General features: G+C 41.3%; 1 protein-coding gene across 4 annotated transcripts in view; it reads right to left on the minus strand.

Moving 5' to 3' along the window:
• JCAD (junctional cadherin 5 associated) overlaps window positions 1-23,343 on the minus strand; it is an 83,531-nt gene that overhangs the window by 26,327 nt on the left and 33,861 nt on the right. The window contains exon 1 of one of the 4 annotated variants that reach the window (XM_042475533.1): window positions 10,339-10,533. The exons of the other annotated variants lie outside the window; for them this stretch is intronic. The gene's annotated coding sequence lies outside the window, so the exon portion shown is untranslated. Of the gene's footprint in view, window positions 1-10,338; window positions 10,534-23,343 lie in introns of those variants that run through there. 4 annotated transcript variants of the gene reach the window in all.

Consider the following 23,343-nt stretch of genomic DNA (forward strand, 5'->3'; position numbering starts at 1 on the left):
GCTTTGCCAGAAGCCTCTCCCATTGATCTCTGGGCTCTCTGAAGGGATTCTCCCTGGCTGTCAATGAAATGGAAACGATGCCAAAAGATAAATCGCTTCCAAATATTCTGGATTAACGTTACGTCATTCTGACGTACTATTGATTGACAGCTCCAAATAAGGTATGGAGGAGAAGAATCGATTTATTTAAACACCGAATTCATGCCAAGTAGGAACGCTTGCAGGTAAAAACTTCGATTTAAAAAACCAGATGGGAACAAAGAATAAAAGCGATTCGGAACGCGGAATAAGACCAGGGTTATTTTGAATCGGATCTATTAAAAACGTTGTATTTTAAATCGTTTCAAATCTTAAGTGAGAACACCCCCTCTCTTAGCCTCAGAGATGGCAATAACAAGCCCCTTCTGAAGAAACTTGCCAAGAAAACCCCATGATAGGGTCACCTTAGGGTTTCCATAAGTCAAAAACAAGTTGAAAGCACACAACAACAATAGCAATGGATATTAAAATTAGGATCACCCAAGCCATTGTATTCCTCATCACTATGTATGGATGTAAGAACTGGACAGTAAAGAAAACAGATAGAAAGAAAATCAATTCATTTCAGATGTGGTGAGGGTGAGTGCTGAGAATATTATGGATAGATTAAAAAAAGAAGAGCAAATGGCTCTTAGAACTTCCTAGACTTCAATGAGCATCAGCTCTGGTCTGCATAATCAATTGTGAGGATTCTGTCACCTCAAAGTCTGTACAGTACTTCTCACCTCTGTTCTAATCATTTAAATCTCTCTATTATAACATGGATTGGGTGAAATTTTTTCATCACAAATGTATTCATCTCCTTATCTGTGATAGGATGTCTCTATGTGTGTGCACAAGCCTTCAAGTTACCTTATGGTGACCCCATGAATTTCTTAGGGTTTTCTTGGGCAAGGAAGATTCAGAGGTAGTTTTGTTAGTTTCTTCATCTGAAATATAGCCTACAGCACATGGCATTTGTTGATGATCTTCCATGCAAGTACTAACCAGGGTTAACCATGTTTAGCTTCCAAGATCAGACAGGATCTGGTGCCTTTGGGTATTTAGGCTGGGATGTCTTTACTACTTCCCAACTTTTTGTTATGGAACACTGTAAAGATAATATTCAATGTTTGTAACTTTTCCTTTTCACTTCCCCCTCCCACACACGTGTGTGTGTGTATTTGCCAACTGCTGCAACACTCAATGTATAGTCCATCAAAGCTTGTGCCAAATAAAACCTTTAAGCTGATGCCAAATTCATTATTGATATGACACATCATTTATCTGAAATGGTGTTCAGTACTCTCAGTCCTTGAAAGACCATGAAAATTAACAGAGGTACTCATGGTATAAGTCCTAACTAACCATTTCCATGAACTGTGTTAAATAGAATACAACATTCTCTCCAGTTCCTGTAAGTGAAAGTCATATCTGAATTCAGCCACAGTTGTAATGAAACATTTTAATAAAAAATCTATCATGATCTTTGTCTGATAAACACATAGGTGATAGAATTTGTGCTTCCTAATCAAAAGAAACACACACATCAGCATTTTACTAATCACAGCAGGATGGGTCAGTCATTCAGGCTGGGATATACAGTAGAAGGCAGGGATTGGTTGTTCTAAATCAGTGCTTCTAAGGCAATCTGATGGGGGGGGGGGCCTGGCAATTTTTGTTTCTAATGTGCCAAGGACTGGTACTATTTTTGCGCCCATTAGCTACAAATATTTCATTGTTTCCTAGAGATCCATCATAGATCAGCAGCTCACAAACTGGCTTTGATCCACAGACCACCACTTTGAGTAGCACTGCTTTAAACAAATACATCCCTGGGGTTTTTCAAAGGCACTTGTTGATTGGGATGCAGACGGAGCTGAAAACCAGTTACCCAGTAGGCTAAGAGATACAGATAATTGTACACACAGTTGAGACAGTATTCTGAATATATGCTCCACTCAAGTAGTCTGTTTCCTTGCTGGGTCTGTTCTCTTGGCTAATTCAAATAACCACGTTGGTGGCTCACTTTTTTGTCTGAGGTAGTAGCATGGGGGAGAGTCAGCATGCAGTAGTTGTTTGAGCATAAGACTAGGACTCTGGAGATCAGAGTTTGATTCCCTGCTTGGTCATGGAAACCTACTGGGTGGCCATAGGCAAATCACATACTCAGGCCCAGGAAACACTGGCCCATTATAAACGGGCACCCTAGGACGGACTCAGTCCGTGCTAGGGTTAGAAAGGGGCGTCTCTTCCAGACGCCCCTAATCCTAGCACGGACTGAGTCTGTCACAAATGGCGGTGGCCGTTCCACACGGCCGCCGCCATCTTGACGTAACGGACGCTCTGCGTCTGCACGTCGCGCCCCGGAAATGATGCCGCGAGTGCACTACTAGCGCCTCGCGGCATCTCTTCCGGGGAGCAAGAAGAAGCGCGATTTTTGCGCTCCTTCTTGGCAGCGTCCGGGAACCATGGCGTTTGGTTGCTGCAGTTCACGGACATTGCAACCGGCGGCGGTGCGAGACGGCCCCTTCTGGGCCATCTGTAATGCGCCACTGTGATAGGTTTGCCATAAGTCAGAAACAGCGAAGACATACAACAACAACAAAATGACAGGGAGGTTGTTTTTGTCAAGCTTGAATGAATCACTGCCATGAAGCTGTTGTCATGAATATGTCTGCTAAACATCCAAACCCAGTATCACAGAGGATCAGAGTTTATGTGTAGAAAACTCCCAGTGTACTTAATCTGGATGCTTACTTACTTTACAAGTTTTGAAAAGTTACTTTGGCTTACAAATCCAAAATGCTGTATTTTGGGGATTCTCGAAGTTGTACAGTAGTTTAAAACCCCAGCTTTTTCAAGTTGTGAACCAAGTCCTAGTCATTAAGACTGCAAACACTGGGAAATTGCACATGAAGCTGCAAGGTGTATCACACATGAGAAAATGATTTTTAAAATTCCCAATGTGCTTTGAGCATCACTTAACCAGAGGAAGGAACCTGATATTTTTACTAGGAGACACACTTGCTGACAGCTCACAAGTCACCTGTACTTTATTTTATTTTTTTCCGAGAGAGTCTGAGACAGAGAGAGAGAGAGAGGACTGAGCAGATAGAAATGAAAACAAGTGCTCTTAGTATAGTTTTGAATAGAAGTAATTTCAACAGATGTCATTTTTCACACCTGTACAGTTAACTTTTCAGATATTTAAGCTCAACCTTATTGTCCCAGACTTTTATTTTTGCACTATGTTAACAGCTCATCCCACTGATTATAATACCTAGTGATATTACAGCCATGCAGACAGATATACAGTATCTATCAACTGAGAAAATAAACTTCAGGCATCAGATAGGATGGTCTCTGACTAGCCCATGAAACCTTTAAAAAGCAAAAAGATTAACTGGTGTACACTGTCCCCCTTTTAACAATTCCTGAAGAACACTGCCAAAGTGCATTGCACTATTTTTTTTTGGGGGGGGGGGGATAAAAACCTGCGTAATATATGCTGACACTCATGAAATTCTATCCTACAGCTGTTAGATGCCCCTTTACATGTACATTAAATGTCAGTACAAAGTCCCTGACACAAACTCCAGTGCAAGAAGTGGGTTTTCTCCATGTCATAGGGAACTCAATTTTTGCACAGTTATCAACTGTCCTCAAGAACTTGATCTAAAATGAAGGCAGGAATCTGTGACTCTCTAGATATTTTGAACCTCTTGCTGTTGATGTGTGCCTGCATGTCATTTCCAACTTATGGCGACACTATCATGGGAATTTTTAGATTTTCTTCAGTGCCAATTTTCCACTGCTATCCTCTGAGGCCGAGAGAGTTTGACTTACCCAAGGTCACACTGAGATTCAAAACCTGGTCTTGAATTCTAGCTCAGCGATGTAAACCCAGTGTGTGACCTTGGGCAAGTCACACTTTCTCAGCCTCAGAGGATAGCAATGGCAAACTTCCTCGAAAGAAACTTGCCAAGAAACCTCCATGCAACTCATCTAATCCCTCACAATTGGGAGTTGTAGGCCAAAATCATCTAGAGTGCCACAGCTGCCCATGCATAGTTTTTCTAAATTATGTTACCAACATACATACTATTGTGCATATGATTACAATCACTGCTTTGCTCCATTTTATACTCCTAGCCTTTGAGATTCCCATCAGCCTACACAGTCTTCTAGCTAGATATGACAGACTGCATCCAGGCTGCCGATGACTGATTTACCCTTTTCTTTGTAGCTGGAACAAGCAAGCAAACTAACTTCCCCCAGGATCCTACTAAACTGTGAGTCTTTGAAACAATGCACAATAGCAAGCAAGATAACCTTTTCCACTGAAGGGGTGGAAAACAACATCTGTTAAAATCCAAACCCATGGCTTGGCTTAAGACACCCAAAGGATTTTGGAGGTGCAGTTAGGAAAAGAAAAGTTAGAACACAACAATTATTGCAGGTCATCTCATAGCACCCCCATCAAACACACACACAACCAGCTCAACATTAATTAATTGGGGTGGACTCCAGCCAGATCTGTTAACACAGGAGATGTGAACAACATTTCCTAGTGAGTGGGTCAATTCTCCACATGACTTTAGTAATCATCACCCTGAATATATTTATACTTTGGCCAAAAGGAAGCTTGCATTTGTGCAGGTGGTCGTTTTCAGCAATCCAAAAATATATATAATAATATTAATACAGCGAGCTTGCCACAACTAAGAAGAATCTGGAAAAGATGGCTTGCTTTCTCCTCTGTAGAACAAAAAGTTCTTTGTTTCCACCCCCTTGTGTTTCTTAGATCATCAGAGTAGGGTCTAATTATGTATCTGTAAAACAATTTACCACTGTAATCTTTCCAAATTTAAGATAAGGATGGCAATCCTCCAATCCCTTCAGCTCCATTAGCTATTCCGAACTAGGAAGTTAGAGGAAGGTTGTCAAAGAGATCCAGATACAACTTGTATAGTTCTTTCAGAACTATAGAGTTATCTCTTCCCTTTTCCTCCCTCCCACACTTTTAGTAGTATTAGGTCAGAGAAAGACAATTTGCACATCTAAAGGCCCTTTCACACTACACAGTTATAGCACTAGGATTCCCCTATAACTGCCATAGCAACATCCTAAAGAATCCTAGGAATTGTAGTTTGGGAAGGCACTAGAGCTCTCTGGCTGAGAATTTTAAGTACTGCTCCCTAAACTGCACATTCCAGGATTCCATAAGGCATATAAAAGGGAATCATAACACTATAATTGTGTAGTGTGAAAGGGCCTTAAGAGTTAAGATCTCATTCCCAGCTACTTCTCAGTCAATTTATCACAGAGTATCTCACAGACCATGCAAAGAGCACTTATTTCCTACTCCTGATTCTGCTGTTTATAATGGAAAATGTCCATGATTGCATCTACACTGTAAAATTAATGCCCCTTGACACCACTTTAATTTCCCTGGCTCAATGCTACAGAATTCTGGGATGTGTGGTTTTGTGAGATATTCTTTGTCAAAGAACTCTGGTGCCACAAGAAACTACAATTACGCACAATGGTGCAATCACAAAAGTGTGACCATCAATCTTAATTCTTGAGAAGTTACTACCTTGCTAAAGAGTACTCCAAACATGTACTTAGATAAGGGGTGAGCTAACTGTTGCTTGAGGGTGTTTTTGCAGCTCCACTCCACAAATATTTGTGGCAAAAAAAAAAAGAGTACCGTAATTTTTCTATTGGGCTCAAGTTGCCAAATTCAGGCCATTTTGAATGGGGGCAAGCAGAGTTCCTTTTCTTCAAAACCAGAAGCCTCCCCTTATGCTCAAAAATTGTCTGAATTGATTGATCACATTTGGGGGACAAATCTTTGGTCCTTGGAGAACTTTGCACGGGCTTGTGGGTAAGCCCATCATGGGATATTCAAGAAAAAGCAGAATCAGTTCTCCGGGGATTGTACCAGATAAGAACAAACAAACACAACAATCACCTCACTGTGGAAGGGGGCGTTCCCACTCGCTTATACACCAGTTTACAAAGCGAATCCAGGGTGTATCGTTCTCACTCAATCCCGAATTAACTCTAGAACAGTTCTAGATTTACCCTCTATCGTTCCCACAGAGATTTGAATTTGATTCAAATCCAAACATTTAAACCGGATCAGAAGCCTATAAACCGGCGCAAAAAATAGTAGGTTTTACCCCGGGTTATCCCTTGTGCCGATATAAGAATCGCTGTATTTAAATGGGAATATTTCGGCGTCTGATTCGGGTTCCACAGGATGGGAGGAGCAGAGCGCGATGGGCTGGCTCGGGGGAGTCGCCCATTCTTTGTCCCCATCTGTTGTCGCCGCCGCCATCTTTCCCTCCCTTGCCGACTTAGATACGATCAGCGCTAATAACAAAAGTAAGAGAGACCGGAAATTACAGGACTCTTAAGAGCTTAGGCGCTTAAGAGCTTAGGCGCTTAAACTCTGAAGAGCTTAAGCGCCTCCTCATTGGCTCTTTTAAAAAAAAACGCGAAATTTAATACAAATTAAAAACGTCCCTGTAGTGGGAACGCAGGTACAGGCTACATCGATGCAAGTTACTCCGAAGTATTGTGACGTCGCTTTGATTGACATGACATTCATAGCCAAAACAAGTGAATGTGAACGAAAATGTAACAAAATCGGTTTAAATATACATCAATTCATCCATGAATGGGAACGATACTGTGTCAATTACAGCAAAACAAAATAAAACGTTACGTAAATGGAAATGATACAAATAAAGCTATTTGAAAAGCAGGATAACACTCGTATTTTGAGTCGTATTAAAACAAATCACTGTATTTAAAATCGTTTTAAACCGCAAGTGGAAACGCCCCCGAAAGCTAGTATATAAAGAAGAAATACCAGAGCCAAGAGAACCAGCACAACATAGACATCTGAGCATTGGACTACTAGGACTTTGGGAGACTGGGATTTAATTCCCCATTTGGGGATGCAAATCCTTTGGGAGGCTGTAACCAAAATTCTCGCTTTCTCAGTCTCAGTGGAAGGCAAAGGCAAACCCCCTCTGAACACATCTTGCCAAGAAAACCAGATGAAGAGTTCATCTTAGGGCAACTATAATTGGAAAATGACCCAAGGGCACACAACAAATTTGCATGCCAGGATTTGTAAATCTGCAGATTTCCAGATTTAAAAATTGTTGTTGCTGTACGCTTTCAAGTCATTTCCGACTTATGACGACCCTGAGGTAAACCTATCGTGGGGTTTTCATGGCAAGATTTGTCCAAAGGAGATTTGCTTTCATCTGAGGTAGAGAAAATGTGACAGGTCACCCAGTGAGTTTCCATGGCTGAGCAGGGATGCAAACCCAGATCTCCAGAATTATAGTCCAGCATGCAAACCACTACATCGCTCTGGCTCTCTCAAATTTAAAACTGCTCCTACTATTTTTCTGTTGTTGATATAGATGAGTCTCAAATTAGAATGAGTGTGGTGCCAGCCACCCAAAGTGGACAGAAAATCATGTTTGCAAGTGTGCAGTTGTGATTTCTGAGATTTTGGAGGAAAGAGGACTAAAGCAAATCTGGAATTTTTGGAGGTTTCCAGGAGCAATGACTGACCTTTGGGGACATTTTGTCCCCCCCAAAAAAAAACCCATGGGAAGATGCAATGGGGAATCCAGGAAAACCTGTGGGGCTGCAAAAATGGCTTTGAGGGTTGCATGCACTCCACAGTCCACCCCAGTCTAGGGCTGCTGCCACATTGCAGAAATAAAGCAGATTGACACCCCTTAAGTACCATGACTCACTGCTATGGAATTCTGGGAACTGTAGTGTGTTGTGGCACCAGACTTCTGGTGTCAAACTGGATAACCTCTGCAGTGCAGATGCAGCCTTCCTCTTCCATAAAGCTCTCTGGATGACCCTTTATGTAATCCTTCCCCACAGGGTTGTTGTAACTGAGGATAACACAGGGGGAAGAAGAGGGACTGCCACGGAGGTACCCCCGAGCTCCTTAGAGAAAGGGTGAAGAAATATATCAACCAAAATTCTATTCTCAAATCCAAAAATATGTCATCTTCTCCCAAATACTCACATAGGCCTTCTTGCACTCAAGAGGATGAAAGGATAAGCATGCTTCTTTAAAAAAACAAGAAAGATCCAAAAGTATCTGCAAAGACAGCCCTCCCTTCATCTAACTCAACCATTCCCAAACATTGGTCCTCCAGATGTTTTGGACTTCAGCTCCCAGAATTCCTGACTGTTGGTCAAGATAGCTGGGGCTTCTGGGACTGGAAGTCCAAAACACCTGGAGGACCAAAGTTTGGGAATCACTGAAACTGCTGATATGTTGGGATGGGTGTGTGAAGGAAGGGCACTCTGCACATGCTCCAAATAGATGCTTTGGTGTGTGGTCTGGCTTGATGATCCTCTTTGTTGATATCAATAACTATGCTGTCCAGTATTATTTTGCTGGATAATGGCTTTTAAAAACCCAGTTCTATTAACTCCTCATGGAGAATGCTATCTGTTTGATCCCCCTGTAAAGAAAGGTGTTCGGGGCAAACCTGGGCAACAATTGGGGGGGACCCATTTTCCATCCCTCCTTCCCCACTCCAGGCAGTCAACCAGTTGTCAGAGCAACAGGACAGCAACCACAACTTCTAGACAAAATGCAGGCCTATGACTAACATCCTCACGCTCCTTTTTTCCTTTCCTGTATGATTTTAAACATCTTTGCCTGCTGAAGAAGCCAGTGGAGCTTCAAAGGTTTGCAACCTACTGTATATACTCATATATAAGTCTAGAAATATTAGTCAAAATTTGACCTTAGTTGACTTATCCACTGGTCAATGTACACTTGTTCCTCCACATTTGCAGCTTTGACTTTTGTGGATTTGATTATTCACAGATTTTATTTATGTCTTCTCTCTAGGAGAGAGGTCCTCCAGCACAACTCTATGGTCAACTTTAACCAAATGTTGCACTGAAGGACAAAGAGATTCCTAGAGAGAACACTTCACTAGGCATTTGTAGCTCCTCCAGTGCAATTTCTGTGGTTAATGTTTGCCAGATATTGACCACAGAGTTGCACTGCAGGGCCTAGAGATTCCTAGAGAAATGTTCTCTCGGGTAATAGTGTTTTTGTTATCTGTGGTTTTTCCACATTCATGGGAGTCCTGTGCTCCTAACCCCAGCGAATGTGGAGGGACGAGTATAAGCACCATACTCTAACTTATACCAAAAAAAGGAACCAGCCTCTGATGAAAAGCAAGAGCTTAATCTGTCTTGGAAGCGCTGATTCCCCTCTATTCTCTCATCCATCCAGCCTTTAGCGTGAGCACAAACAGTGATGTCTGCTTGAATTTTCTAAGTTGTTTGGCATTATTTCCCTTCGCTTCATTCTTTACATGCTTTTTTTACATGCCCCTAAGGTTTACCCTAGACTTATCCACAGGTCATATCAAAAGTCATAATTTTGGCCTCAAAATATGTCCTCAACTTCTACATGAGGTCAACTTACAGTCAAGTATATACGGTGTATATTGTACACTTTGGTTGGCCCCATAAAGGTATTGCCCAGAGGGATCTAAAACCCCAATTCTACAGGAATGCATCCCTTCCTGGCAGCAAACATGTGCCAGAACCCAAAAGAAAAGAAAAAGACACACAACCAGAGTGGCCAGGTGTCCACACTGCAAAGGAGGACAAGGCACTGCACAATGTAGGACATCCCAGAAAAAATGTAGGGCATGGCCAAAGACAAGCAAGAACATTACTATACATGCTTCTCGCCCGTGCTGAAAACAGAGGACAGTTTAGAAACCCTAAGGTTGAAATATAGAGCAATGTAGGACACCCCAGGAAAATGTGGGGCACTACCAAAGAAAAGCTAGAACATTAATATAAACATAAATCCAAATTTCAGTTTCAGCCTGTGCTGAAAATGGAGGACATGTTGGAAACCCCAAGGTTGAAATGCAGGACGTGTCCTGGAAAAGGAGGACGCCTGGGCACTCTGGGCACAATGCTTGCCCTCCAATGAAGCCCCAGGATGGGAGTCTCCTCTTGCTGGGTGCTTTGAAGGCAGTCCCGGCCCTCTCACAAAAGGTTTTCTGGGCCAGATTTGTTCAGAGGAGGGGTCGGGGCGTTTGCCTCCCTCTGAGGCTGAGAGCGTGTGACCCCCCGTGGGTTCCCATTCCAGGACAAGGGATTCCAACCCTGATCTCCAGAGTCCAAGGCTCCACATGCTACACCACTTAACTGCCTGATCTGCAGAGGAAGGAAACCAAAAGCATCCCCAAGTGAGGCATGCCCTCTGAGAGGCCCACTTACCCACTGGATCGGACCCCATGGTTGCCCTGGACCAGGCTGGCAAGAAGAAGCCTCTCTGCTGAGCATGCCTGGGGGGAAAGGAGGAGGAAGAGGCGAGGACTAGGATGCTGCGCCCCTTGCCTTGCCTTGCCTTGCCTCTCCAGCGCGACCGATTGGTTTGGAACAAGGCAGCTGGCAGCTTGCTCCCTCTTGCAAAGTTTCCAAAGCCTCCTCCTCTTCTCCTCCTCTTCTCCTCCTTCTGGAGCACCTTGGAGCTTGCCTTGCCTTCCCTTCGCCGCCTCCTTTCAAGAGGAACCAAAGCTCCCTGGAGGCTGCAGCTCACTCTACTGGAGAATTCCCCAGCCATCATGGTGCCCTTTTCCAGAGCGAACCAAAAACTCCTCTGAAAGCATCCTTCATGATTCACAATTGCAAATACAGAGAGAGAGAGAGAGGGGGGGGGCACAACCAAGATCTCAGAAACCTTTTAATGCCTTTTAAGCATTTTAATCCTTTTAAACTTGATTTTAGCATTGAAGTTGTTTTAATTATTGTAGTAATTGAATTCTATTTTAATACAGTATATTATTTCTGAGTCTTTTTTAACTGTATGGCATTTTTTTAATGTTGGAAGCCACCCTGAGTCCCAGCTTTGGGAGAAGGGCAGGATATAAATATGATGATAACAACAATTTGGGTTATGGTTATAGTTCGTTTAGATGGGTTTTGTAGTTCCCTGTGTGTAGCCAGCTGACCAATTTTTTTTAAAATTCATGTGTGATGAAGATGATTATTATTATTATTATGAAGTCGAAGGCTTTCATGGCTGGCTTCCATAGTCTTTTGTGGGTTTTTCTCTGAAAATGCCAGCCACAGATGCTGGCAAAACATCAGAAACAAACTCTTCTAGAACATAGCCACATAGCCTGAAAAACCCACAACAATAATAGTAATAATAATAATAATAATTAATATCCCATCCTTTCCCCAAAACTGGGACTCAGAGCGGCTTGCAAATTAAAAAAAATAACAGTGCAATTTAAAAACTTACAAAAGTGATCCATTCAAAGAGAATTACAATATTACAACAGATTGCATTTTCAAAGAATAAAATACAGTTTAAATAAGAGAAAAGTATTTAAAACACTTTAAAACCACACAACACCCCCAGGCCATTCTTTAAAACACTTTTTGCTCATGTGTCTTCACAGCAACAGCATGGTTTCCTTTCCTTTTTATTAAAATAATGTTTAATTGATAATTCAGTGTCACTGTTTTGTGCCTTCATGTCACTTCCAATTTAGGGGAACTCTAAGGCAAACCAATGATGGGGATTTCTTGGCAAGATTTATTCAGAGGGAATTGTGCCTTTGCTTTGTTCTGAGGCTGAGAGAGTGCAATTCGCTCAAGGTCACCCAATGGGTTTCGTGGCCAAACTGGGAATCGAACCCTGGACTCCAGAGTTGTAGTCCAACACTTAAACCGTTAGGGGAGGAGGGAAAAGGCATTTTTAAAAACCTGCACAGGACATCTAATTGCTACAATACAGCAGTGGGCTGGATGTACCCATACATACAGGAATACATGATACAACAGAGTTTGATAGCGTGGTTTTTGAAAAAATCAGCAGAGGAAGTTTTCCCCAGGTTGGTGATGCTAAAGCACTATTCATCTGTAATCGCCATAAACCAAGATTCTGTTAAAGGCATAGTTACAGATACTACATGGCAACCCTGCTCATCCAATTGGGGACTCTAATCGGGCCAGAAACAATGATGGGGGGCAAGAAAAATATACATATATACCTGTCTATGTGAACAGGTGTGTGATTTAGAAACCAAAACGAAACAGCACTTCCTTCACATTTGTTCAGTATCCCAGAAGGATGAAGTTAATCATTAAAAATAAATACAGTATTTGTGGGGGTGATTACCAAGCAGAACTTGACAGTATAAAATAAGCCAAATGCTTCAGTTTCTGCTTTCTTCTGTTGCCAAACATAAAACTAAGCTTCATCCAAGACGGCAGTTTAGAACACCCTTTTTTCAGCATTCTTCACTGGAGGATGGTATTATGTATACTGTATATGCTCTAGTCTAAGGCCAAGCACACACATACATATGTATACACACACGTGTGTACACATATGGGGCACATATGTTTATAACATGAGATGACCTCTCTTTAGTTATTTTCAATGCACTTAAACCACAGTCAGTCCTCCACATTTGCCGCCTTCACTCCCTTCTGGGAGAAAGGCAGCATACAAATGAAATATATAAATACATTTGCAGCTTTTACTTTTGCAGCTTTGATGAATATGTTCTCTAGAAGTCTCTAGCTCCTTCAGTGAAATTCTACCAGAGGATGGCCATACAGTTGTGCTGGAGAACCTAGAGATTCCTAGAGAAAACACTTCTCTAGGCATTTCTAGGTCCTCCAGCATGATTCTATGGTCAACTTCTGGTGAATGCTGACTACAGAGTTGCGTTAAAGGACTTAGAGATTCCTAGAGAGGTGTTCTCTCAGATAAAAAAAAGTGGTTTTTCCACTTTCGTGGGGATCCTGCACCCTTAACCCCAAAATGTGGAGGGCCTGTTGTATTGTCTTTTGCTAGCCTGTGGTGAATATAGATTTTAACACCAAATTTCACATTTTGAGAGAGATGCAGAAAGCAACATCTCTATGAATTTTGATATTTAAAAAAAATAGAGAAATTTCTCAGGTGAGCCACCTCTAGCTCTTTGACTTTAAGAACTGCATGGGTGAGGGCAGCGTCTCTCATCATCGCATCTATACAACTTGCTTGTTGATTTTCTGCCTCTCATCTGATACCAAAAGGTGGAGACTTTCTGTGCATTAAAACTTAGCCACCAACCATAGGGCATGTGAAACAAAGTTCAAAACAAATTTGGAAAATTCTGTCAAGAAGGAACAACCGCTGAAATGTCATGGATGTTAAGGATATCACCCCACTTATAAGGAATAATAAGACACATTGAACAGAGTGGAATTGCATCAGATTTTGCTGTAAAAGAATTTTGATGAGATTTGGGGGGATGGGATTCCCATGAGATTCTTGCTGATTTTTGGAAGAGACATGCTCAAACTGTAAACAGAAAAGAGGTGTTGGTAGTGTACCATTGATGATTCTCATAACTGCTTGGAATAATCACCCATTATACCAGTGCTTCAGATGTTACGTTTTGCCTCATATATCCTAGAATGTAATACTAGCAGGGGTATTTGGGAAGTTATAGTCTAAGAAAGTAACTTTTTCAAGCTGTGAGTTTTCCACACAACACTGAATCTTGGAATTTTAAAGTTGGAAGGGAAGTTGATGATCATATAGCCCATCACTGAAGCAGTTTGTTCTACTGTCAAACAGCTCTTTCTATCCGGGTAGGCAGTGGGAAACCTTTGGGTAGCAACATGTCAATATAGTGTGGCCTAAATTCCATCTCCAGGTGTGTGAGTGTGTGTTCACCTGCAGTTGCTGGCTTATAATGACCCCTTGAATTTTGTAAGGTTTTCTTTGGCAAGGAACACTGAAAGGTGGTTTTGCCAGCTACTTCCTCTGAAATATAGCCTGTAACACCTTGTATTCATTGGCGCTCTCTCATTCAAGTACTGACCAGGGCTGACCCTGCTTTGCTTCCAAGATCAGACAGGATCTGGTGCCTTTAGGGTATAGAATAAATCAAATGAATTGGCCAGCTTTACATGCATGTTGATTCACCATCCAACAGTTAATTCAATGGGTCTATTCAAATCAGGTTTAACAAATAAGATTCAGGCCAAAAGCACCCAAGTTGATAAAAAGGCTTTGTCCTATCCAGAATGCAAAAGAGAGAGTTTGACCTCTAGATGAATTCTAGTGGGGGGGGGGAGAGGGGGGTATTGCGATATGCTTAACTATTCCTGGAAACTTATCATGGACTGGCAACCAACAGCCCATGGACTGGCACTGGTCCATGGATCACCACTTTGGGTAGCAATGACATAACTTCCTAGCATAGCTTAGCTGACTAACAGATGTAGTGACAGAGAAAAACTTTATTTATAGCCATGCCAAAAGCCAGCATGGTGCAGTAGTTTGAGCATTGGACTACCACTCTGGCAACCAGAATTCAAAGACCTGCTTGGCCATGCAAAAGCACTGGGTGACCTTGGGTGAGTCACATAATCTCAGCTCTGGAAAACCCCTATGGTTATGATCACCATAAGGCAGAAATGACTGAAAGGGACACAACAACAACAAAAACAGTCAAGGCACAAGTAGGCTTGCCGTAGAGTCAGAAACAACTGGACAGTACATAACAGCAACAGCAACAGCAACAACATCATCTTAGTCAAGCTACAGGAAATAGACCTGAACCTCTTACTGAAGTCTTGTTCAGCTGTTTTCTATTGGCATCTGTCTTTGAATATTTTTATTCAAGCATGACAGAAAGTCCTTGGAAAATGACATGTTCCCCTGCCCCACTCTTTTAAAAATGTATATTGTGATGCCATATTTGTGTCCATTTATTATTCTTTTACATAGAGACTGCCCAGTTTGTCCTGTTTGTCCTATGTACAGCAGAATTTCAAAAAACAATCCAAAGTGGGCTATCCCTACATTGAAAAGATGATGCCTGACCATAGCTGGCAGCCAATCAACAAAATATAATTTTTTTGAGCATATAAGTAAAGTGTATCTCCAATTTACAGTAAATGATGCGGAGAGACAGGTCCACCTGTGCTTCAGATAGCAAATGTAAGGAAAATAAAACTGCTCTGAAAGATGCATCTTTCCTGCCCTGTCAAAGGAATTATCACAACTGACTTCAAACTTGTAGAAGAGGCAGATACAATAATTATTGAAGAAATGAAATCTCTCTCAACTCCTATCTCAGCCTACTTCCAGCTGACTCAAAAGCTGCTATCGCTGTAAGGCAAGCTCAGAAGGTTATGGCATTACTTTTGACTCACCATCTGTAACAGGGGTGGGAACCATGTGGTTCTCCAGATGTTGCTGGTCTGCATTTCCCATTAGCCATAACTAACATCAGAAATGATGCTAGCAGCTGAAGGACAGATGAAAACCCTCACAGAATTCTTGCTTTTATCATTTTATGATATAACCATTAAATTCTATTTTTATTTGTATATCACCCTGGTTGCTTTTCAGCAGGAAGGTGAACTTTATAAATGCATTCATTAATGATTTGCACTATTATGTCCAGTGCTTTTACATCTAGTTTTTGTTCCTTCTTATCCAGTTCATATAATATTGCATATTTTGCACTAGTAATAGATTAAACCATTTTAGTATTGATGCATATACTAAAATGGGTATGGCAATTCTTTGGCATTCTAGGTGGGTTCTGGGCTACAGCTCTTGTAATGCTTTAACATTGGTCACGCTGGGTAGTGGATGAGAGCTGTAGGTCAAAATATCTGGATTGCCAAAGATTCCCAATCTCTGTGCTAACACATGACTCAGGGAAGCTAGAAATCCTAGAAGAAATGAAGCACATATACACAGCAGTCCTTGGTATATGTTGGCTAACCATTATCCAAGTGTGTGCTCCCATAAGAAAGTCAGAAGAGCACTGGTGGCACAGTGGTAAAATGCCTGTACTGCAGCCACTCACTCACAAACCATAAGGTTGCGAGTTCAATCTCAGCAAAAGGGCTCAAGCTTGACTCAGGCTTGCATCCTTATGAGGTCACTAAAATGAGTACCCAGATTGTTGGAGGCAATTAGCTCACATTTTGTAAACCACTTAGGGAGTGCTTAAGTGCACTGATAAGCGGTATAGAAATGTAATTGCCATTGCTATTACTACAGAAGGGCCGTCCAGGAGGAAACAGCACACACCAAAACAGGGTATGTTGATAATCAGACAATTGGAACGCAAAAGCAAGAAACAGAACAGATCCAAACACAGTAGGAGAATTTGGCCTAGAATTGGGGGGGGGGGGAGGCAGGAGAGCACTTGAAGAATTTTGTGAAGCCAACACATTCTTCTGGCAACTGTATATGCAGACATCAACAGATGGCCAATATAGAAATTAAATAGGTCACAGAATATTTACATAACTTTAAAGTTAGTAATGATATTAAAATAGTTAAATGGTTGTCATAAATCAAATGGAGATTTCACGTTCCAGAATCCTCCAGCCAACACAGCCACTGGCCATGTGGCTGAGGGATGCTGGAAGATGTAGTCCAAAATGGTAACATTTCCAGTCTCTAGTGCCAGAGGACTATTGCTTTCGGGTCCTCGTTGTCAACTTTCCAATGGTTTGCCATGGATGGAAACAGAATGTTATCTCTCCATGCCATAATACCACTGTCTTATACTTTCCTGTATTTTTTTTAAATTTCCTGCCTGTGGTGGATTCATTTCCTATTAGCAGAGCCTCTGCCCTCAGTCTGGCATCACCATTTATGTTATCTATGTGGAGCAAGATCAAATTCTCTGGCAGGAGCTGGATGGGTTTCCTGCCAGCTAAACATGCCAACTTTGCTCCAATCCAAATCCATAGAAAAGTTCATCAGAAGGCTTAGGCTTGTAATAGGAGGAGAATACAGCCCTCAACATCAGGACCTTTAAATAAAAGTGAGCATTCATGTGCCCTGATTAACCCATATTTCCATCCATAACAGCTATATCTTCAAAAACTTGCTGCAGAAACATCTGGCTTTCAGGAGCCCAGGCAGGCAGGCTTCCATTCTCCTAGGGAAAAAAACAATGGAGATCAAGCTTCAAGCCTCTACCTCACACATGCCGGAACCAGCAGCAGCTTGTCCCATCACAGCCCATTTTAGCAACAAACGAATTTGTGAACAGCGTTTGCATTTATGAAGTTGGTTTTGAGCCAGAATTTATGAAGCTGGTTGTTGAGCAAATATTTGCTGATCTCACACCGATGAGAAACAAGTGTCCTTTTGTGCCCAAGGAGAAACAAAAGCCATCCAAGTTAACTTTTCTGGGAATGCTATATCAAGCATAAGCATAACAAAAGGAGGAGGGAAATATGCATTTATAAATTTAACCCACCTTTGGATGCAACATTGGCATTGGCATTGGCCAGCTCATTTCTTTCAAAATCCTACTAACCTGAGCTCCACAAACTTGTTACCTTCAAATGGTTTCCAACCTATGGCAACCCTAAGGCAAACCTATCATGAGGTTTTCTTGGTACGATTTACTCAGAGGGGTTTTTAACCTTTGCTTTCCTCTGAGAGAATGTGACTGGCTCAAGGTCACTCACTGTGTTTCCATGGCCAAGTGGGGACTTGAACCCTGATCTCCCAGAGTCATTGTCCAATGCTAAAACCACTACATCATGCACAATTTTTACTGGGGGCAATAGCCTTTTGTCATGCCAATATGAGCAAGATGGTAACTTACAAGTAATCACAGGCAGTGCTAATACTAGCAACCAAGCCCAAACACAGTCATTGCTGATCACATTTTCACTGTTATTTTTAATATCCATGTTTTTTTGTCCAAGGAATTCAATGTGGTTTACACAATATTCCCCTTCCTCTCCATCTGATACTTCCACCAACTCTGTGATGAAGGTCATGATGACTGGCCTAAAAGCACTTAATCAGCATCATGGCTGAGTGGGGACTAGAACCTGGATTGTCAGTCTCAGTTCAGCACTCTAACTACTGTACCAAACTGTCCCCAGGGAAAAGGCTCAGATCAATGCTCTGCCCTGGGTTTCCCAAGCCTTATTGCATTAGCAAAGAGAGATGAAACAGAGCAGGAGAGTACCAACTTTCTCCGCGCCTCTCTACATGCCCTTGGAGGACTTTTGTTCTCCTTCCAGAGAGAGATGGTCATAAAAGTGTACCTTTGTCAAATGGATTTTTCCAGTGCAACAGCAACAAAAGACATGCTTTTACTATCGTCTCCTGGGAAGAGAGTCATGAAGAAAGCTGCTACTCTCCTGCTCTGTTTCAGCTTTCTTTTCTAATGCAATAAGTGTCTTGAGAAATCCCTGGAGACAGTTTTTCCTCTTTGCATCCAACTTTTACCAGATAAGCCAAAGAAATGGTCATTAGGTCATGCTGTTTCTCAGGTTACTTCCAATTCCCTCAGGAGGGGCACCTGTGGTTTGTCCAGAGTCCCATAAATACGATTTGGCAGGGCCAATCATGGAAGAAGATAGAAGTCATTGTCCAACACATAGAGAACCATAGGTTTCTTCTCTGTTCGATCCTCTACTTGGCCATGAAACCCACTGGATGACCTTGGGCAACTCACACACTCTCAATCTTAGGGGAAAGCAATGGCAAACCTTCTTTAACAAATCTTGCCAAACAAACAAACAAACAAAACACAATAGGGTCACCATAAATCAGAAATGACTTGAAGGCACTCAACAAAAAATCTTTTTAAAATGGCCCTTGTCCCATGCCTTTTTGTGCAAGCTAGAGAATTCATAGGTGAAGCTTAATTTTGTCCCAGCAAAAAGGGGAAAAAAACCTCATTTTTTTTAAAAAAGAAAGAACTAGCAACCAGTCTTCGCAAGAGAGGTGGGAAGGCAAACAATGCTGCCTTCAGAGAAGTGGGATGAAGACCATTATGTGTCCTTAACCCATGGGGAGAAGTAAATATCTGATAGCTATTAAATGAATAGTTTGAAAAATGGCAGTGAAACAGCTGATATCTGGCAGAAATATGGCTTGGCTTGTATGTGGGAGTTAGGGTTGGAGTCTCCTATGCCGCATGAGAGACTCAGCTATAATTCCCACTTGGCTGTATGCTTTTATTACACACGATGAGTTTTATGAGTCACTTGATGCCAAGTTATGTACTGGGCCTGTTCAAACTCAAGATAGATGAGCCACACACCATTGTCTTAAACCATATTCCAGCTCTTTGCTCTTGATCCCCCTAACACAGGCACCTAGATTTGTCAGTGCTGTTCCACCTTTAGCTCTCTTTGACCAGGGTCAGTTATTTTCCTTCCCTTTCAGAGTACAGAACCTATTGGGCTTCTTAATCTATTCTTTTACTTTCTTGTCATCTGCTAATTATTTTAGGCTAGGAGCATTTAGGCAGAATTTTGAGGAGAGGGCGTATAAAATGCCTAGTAGCGCCATGATAAAAATGATAGTGAAATGATGACAACAACAGTTGTGGCTAAGCTCATAACTAACAGTATTGCACTTTTGGAAATGCCTTTATGTTTATATGCTTCTAGCAAGTTGCTCAGCTGGGGATAAGAGATACTAATAGTGTGTAACACATCCGTCAACATTTCACAGATGAAAACAGGGGCACATGTGGCCAAGTAACGTAAGTGCAGTCAAGACAGCAAAATCTATTAATAAGAAGGGACAAACAAGCTAGAAGAGGCTGTGGGAGTGTGCTTTTGCATGGGCCTGTTGGAAAGGGCAAAATTTATCCTCCTCTTCTCCTCTGCCCCTTGCTGAGTTAACTGGGTGCAAACTACTTTTGTATTTTGTACATAATGTGCAGTGATTTAAGTAAACTGAGGACCAAAGAGGGAAATGGAAGGAGAGAGAAACTGGGGCATTTTAAAAGCAGCTGAAAAAGAAGGATGACAGAGGATTAATTGGGACTATCTCTGCCAAACTGGGACAGCTGGAGGGTTTGGCATATTCTTAGTGGGCTCTTGGCATTTGCTGGGGTTTGGTTCCAGGATCCCTATGGATACCAAAATCTGTGGATGGTCAAGTCCCATTAAATACAATAGTGTCCTTCATATAAAATAGCAAAATCAATGTTTGCTTTTTGGAATTTATATTATTTTGGAATTTGAAAAAATCCATGGATATGGTGGGCTACTGTAAAACCCTGTAAGTTCAGTAGATGCAGGTTTGGAGCTGACACTATACTTGTGAACCTACACATCTGGTTCCACTTAGCAATGTTAACAAGTGTGTTAATTTTTCATTCAAGCCTTTTTATAGTTTTCCTCTGTGGCCCTTGAGGCCTGGTTTGCATTTCAGTACATACACTCTAACCACCAAACAACTGAAGGCTACCATAACTAACTTATCACATATGTAGATTAAATATATAACTGTTCTTCCCCAGCTCCCACTCCTATTTTACCTGGTAAAATTTCCAGGAGCTGTTGTTGTATCACAGGCTTAACATATCCTGCTCAAAACCAAAATTGTCATTATCTCTTTGAGAAGAAAGTAAATGGCTAGCCACCTGTTTAGAAAAATATGTGTCTCATTTTTAAAAAAAATTGAACGACAGGAGTGGCCAATTTTTGCTCTGCCATAGTGCAGACAGAGGGCAACTGCTGTGCAAAGAAGGCACATTCCATGGTAACACTTTGCTTTTTTTTTTAAAAAGCAACATTTTTGACCCCGGTCATGCAGTGATTAAATTTCTTAACAGCTTTACCAGCTTCCTAAACATTCTTTCACCTGTGAAACACCGGAGCTTGTGAATGGCAGAGAAGCCAAGCAAGGAATTATTTTGAGAATGTGCTTTTTGGCAAACTATACAGGTTTATTTACTGCTCCTCAAACGTGAAGCAAAGTGCACTTACCTTCCAGTCCTTAGAGCTACACTTGATCTTAGCCAAAAGGCTGAGAAGTCCTTAGATCATTTACTTCAGAACTACCCCACATGAATCTTCTTAGTAACCTTAAAAAACTATTCTCAGACCATCAACGGGATTTACATGCATCTGTGTGAAAACCTCTTTCTCCCTCTTTCTACCTTCTTTCTCACTTTAGTAATGAGCCTCTAAAGCGTTATTGTGTTTTGTGTGTGAAAATCATTTGTGCATTTGCGCACTTTTGCAGAATGTGGACATTTAATCATTATTGGGATGGAAATACATATGGTCCCCATGTGCTAAACTCCTGAATCATATTAAATACTTTTGAATCACCTCTTTAATAGTAAATCAGGTGTATCCACTCACAATTAGAAGACAATATGTAGCTGCAGAGGATTTTATTTTGTTAGCAGGTAAGAAAATTTACATATCATATTCCTTAATGACTGGACATCCTGCTTCGGTGAAATTCCAAAGACAGGCAAACAAAAAGCTACTCTTTGTGTACCTCTCTGTAAATATAAATAAATAATGACATATAAATGCCTAAGAAGAATTCGGGGTAACCAGAGATGTTGCCCAAATCTAATACATCCCCAGACGCCTACAGATTCTACCTTTTGCTGATAAGATAAATGGCTGCTCTGCCTCCTCCCACCCCCACCCCCACCCCATTTTAAATCTTTTTGCTTCATCTAAACTAGTCCTCTTTAAAACTGCTGAATGGTCATAAGAAAGCAATGGTAAAAGTTGTGGTCTATGATACTGGGAGGACGTTAGGTTTAGGAAACCTTAACTAAAACATTTTTGTTTCATCTAGTCAAATCTCAGAGCTGTTTAGGTAGTCTTCCCAGAGATTACTCACTAAACAAGGGACTAGTAATTAAGCTTTACAAAATCTGATCATCTAGATCAGAGTTGACACTGGGTAAGTTCTCAGGTCCTCTCTGTACTTCAATTAAGATGCAGCTGATAATTTTAACAATTTTTTTAATTATTCCACTTTTTTTGGTTTCACTTTTCAGCCAGGAAGCAAGGAATTCTGGGAAAGGAAGGGGCCAATATAATCCTCACAAGCGAGTCAACAAAAGTTACTAGTCTGCTTACAACATATACTTATGTAGAGAGAAATAAGCCCCCCATAAACTATGTATAGATCTGGCCTATATTTGTAGTATTTGGATTTTTAAATGTAGGCAAATTTTATCACAACAGTAGATGGACAGATAACATCCATGGCCAATTTCTTTGATGCAAGTGGCAGGAGGAATGGGACGTCCACTTCCTTGCCAGAAAAGTTTGTCTACTTTCCATAGTTTGTGAATTACACTGATCTGCTCATGATAATTTTATCCTTGGCTTTTAACAACAGAAGGTATGTGGGCACCGTTAGGCAGGAGCAGAAAAGGAAAGTAGCAACCTAGACATCAACTAGCACCAAGTAAAAAGTTTTGAGCTTAAGCCAAATTTATTTAAGAAGTTTCACAGAAGAAAAGTTTTCCATCCCATCTGCTCTTCCTCCAGTCAATCCCTCATGTCACATTGTTTAGGGAGGCTCCTGCCACCACCACCTCATGCCCAAAGAAGTTAAACAATGAAGTCCTGGAGTTTGTGACAGAACTTTTTACCAGCTAACAATGAAATGTGGCAGAGGCAGGAAGAATAAACCAACCAAAATATGTTTCCATTCCCATAGCGGTTGGTTCCAAACTCACCACCCCAGATAAAATGTATTATAATGCTTTCAAATGTAATCCCAGAATGGGATGGGGCAAAACAGGAGATTTACTCTAACCTCCAGAGCTCGATCCAACCTATATAAATATGAGATAACCACACCATAGGTAAACGTATCATTCCTTTGTTCCTCAGTCTTTAACATTTCAGGAAGGCTTAGAATACTCTACAAAACTGCCCTTTACCCAGGTTCACCCAAATAAGATATCTGAACCTGAGAATTTTTGGAATTACTCAGTAAAATCATATATATCATGACATGCTTGCATGTGCATGAACATCAGTTGATTTCTCATCACTGGGATCTAGCGCTTTAATGTGCAATCTGACTCCACAAAAAGAGCACCCAAACTGAGTTGTTATTCTGTCTGGACTACTGTACCTGTGATTGCCTGAAAATTGTTGTTGTTATTTGTCATTAAGTTGTTATTTGTCATTAAGTCTTATGGGGACCCTGTGAACAAGAAACATCCAACAGAGCATTCATCAACTACCCTGCTCACATCTTGCAAACTCAGGGCTGTGACTTGAGGGTTCAAGGCTTGTTGGAATCAATATTCAGTGCAACAATGTCAGCCTACTAAACAATTGAACAAATTAGCATGTATGGGTGAATATTCCACAAATATTGCCATATATCTGATATGACATCAAACACGCCTCTTATCAGCTTGCTGTGATAAAGTATATTGTTATTTATGTTGGTCATGTGTTATATGATATAGATTTCAC

This window comes from Sceloporus undulatus, chromosome 6 (assembly GCF_019175285.1).
Source record: "Sceloporus undulatus isolate JIND9_A2432 ecotype Alabama chromosome 6, SceUnd_v1.1, whole genome shotgun sequence".
Taxonomy (NCBI): domain Eukaryota; kingdom Metazoa; phylum Chordata; class Lepidosauria; order Squamata; family Phrynosomatidae; genus Sceloporus; species Sceloporus undulatus.